Here is a 2,132-nt window from a genome sequence, read left to right as displayed (position 1 = left end):
CCTTGAAGACTGGGATTCTTTAATTACAGTGCTGGAGAACCTTGTAGCACTGCCTTCACTTCTCATTGTCTGTGTGAGTTGGATGCAAACACTTGTCTAAAGCTTATTTTTCCTGGCTGATGTGTATTTTCTCCTACAGAGGTGATAAAGAGGGGAGTTGTGCTGCAGGGCTACATGAAAAGGTTGAGACTTTGATTCTGTGTGTGGATTGCAGAGCTCTGCTTCCATGGTTTTGGTCCTTTGTCACCAGCTCTGCACGTGGTGTGGGAAAGAAATTAATTACAGTTCTATGCTTGTATTAGATTCCTTAAGGGAACAGGTTGCCCAAGGAGGCTGTGGATGCCCCATCCCTGCAGGCATTCAAGGCCAGGCTGGATGTGGCTCTGGGCAGCCTGGGCTGCTGGTTGGTGACCTGCACACAGCAGGGGGTTGGAACTGGATGAGCACTGTGGGCCTTTGCAACCCAGGCCATTCTATGATGCAGGCAGATGTTAAAGGGAGAGTGGGCAGGACTGAAGCAGAACCTTGCAAGCTCATTAGTAGTACTAGGGCTCTCCCCACCTCACTTAGAAACAGTAGGTAGCATCATTTCTACATGGCAGGAAAGGAGGTGGGTCAGCATGCTGTGTCCCTGGGCCATCACTGAGAGGTAGAAGAATGCTCTATGAATTCTGTTTTTTCGGCAGATCAGCTCTCTGTTGCCCTGCAGCTTGTACAGTCCCAAAGCTTCACAGGATGACTTGTAACTCATTTGGTTTGGAAGGGACCTTAGAGCCCACCCAGCCCTGCAGTGGGCAAGGATGCCTCCCACAGCCCCATCCATGGCCTTGGGTGCTGCAGGGATGGGGCACCCACAGCTCTCTGGGCAGCAGTGCCACTACCTCACTGTGAAACATTTCCTAATATCTGTTAACCTCTGTGAATGGACTGTGTGTGAGTTCACCTCGTTAAATCCTGGGCACCTATGGTTAGTGGTGTTTGTGCAACATCCAAATCCCCGTGTCTTGTGCGTGCTGTGGCATGAATGGATCTTGAGGGTGTTATAAGTCAGCAGACTGTGGCCATAAGCATCCATGAAAAGCCAAATGCTTTTGTTTAGAGCCATTGCAGGGCTGTCTTCCAAGCTGCCAGTTGTCCCCCAAGCAGTGGAAGCAAACAATGAGAAAGAACCACCGTCATCCCCTGACATGACTCTGAGATGCTTCTCCCTTTCTGCTGCTGTGTGAACGTCAGGACACAACTATGGCATTCACCTTTCAGAGGTGGAGATGATGATGATTTGGTTATCTGTTGTAAGAGCATTGCTGGTACCTCTGAGACAACCTTAAGCATCGTAGGTCATACTGGGATGGTGAGGCACTGCTGTAACTGCTGAAGGTTTGACTGTTGCAGTGCAACAGGAGAGCTGTTGTTTTGTGAATGATGGGTTGTCATAGGGATGAAGTGTCCACAAAATGACTGATGTGCTGTATTAAAATGCATGTCGTGTCAGTCTTAAAGATGCTCTGTAGGTATGAAAATAGGATGAACGATACAAGGCACTCAGCCTATTCATGGGTCTGATTGCTGTACTCCAATGCTACGTATTTTAGAGAAAAAGATTTTCTTCTGTAGGTCTAGAAAAGACCCTTTTATTTATACAGCTCATGTTGTGTTGCCCACAGCTGGAAGATGTTTGGTAATGTTACATTAACATGTTGTTCTCTACATTTTTTTCCCCTCCTCACTCGTGTTAACCCAGCTGCTTGTGATGCCACACAGCACACTTACTGGGAGAAACTGCTGTGGATGATAAGTAAGCCAGCCAGAAGGAGAAAGCTTTGCAGCCTCGATTGCCAGCTGTGGTGGTAAACTTTCTGATGATGCTTTTAGCAATTAAGTCACAAAGATCTGTAAGATGAAAACTCCTTGTGGGTAGGTAAGATGTCATCTAAGCCTCTGTCAATGGGATCCCTATGCAGGTTGGAAGGATGACTGCTTTTTAAGGCATAGGGTTGGAAGATCAAAGCCCTGGTCCTGCCACTGCCACAGGTGGAATCTTGTGTGGGTTGATGTTGCCAGTGTCCAGGCAGGTGTGCTCTATGGGGGTAGTCCAGAGAAAATGTTTTATTCTCATCTGCCTCTCATTCACT

At 47.6% G+C, this 2,132-nt stretch overlaps 1 protein-coding gene across 1 annotated transcript in view; it reads right to left on the bottom strand.

The window, feature by feature from the left end:
* The window catches only part of XKR6 (XK related 6), a 433,654-nt gene that overhangs the window by 228,796 nt on the left and 202,726 nt on the right, over positions 1-2,132 (bottom strand). The gene's annotated exons all lie outside the window — the stretch shown is intronic.

Source organism: Tympanuchus pallidicinctus, unplaced genomic scaffold (genome assembly GCF_026119805.1).
Source record: "Tympanuchus pallidicinctus isolate F22 unplaced genomic scaffold, pur_lepc_1.0 scaffold1, whole genome shotgun sequence".
NCBI classification, from domain to species: Eukaryota; Metazoa; Chordata; class Aves; order Galliformes; family Phasianidae; genus Tympanuchus; species Tympanuchus pallidicinctus.
This window is presented reverse-complemented; position numbering and strand designations above follow the sequence as displayed.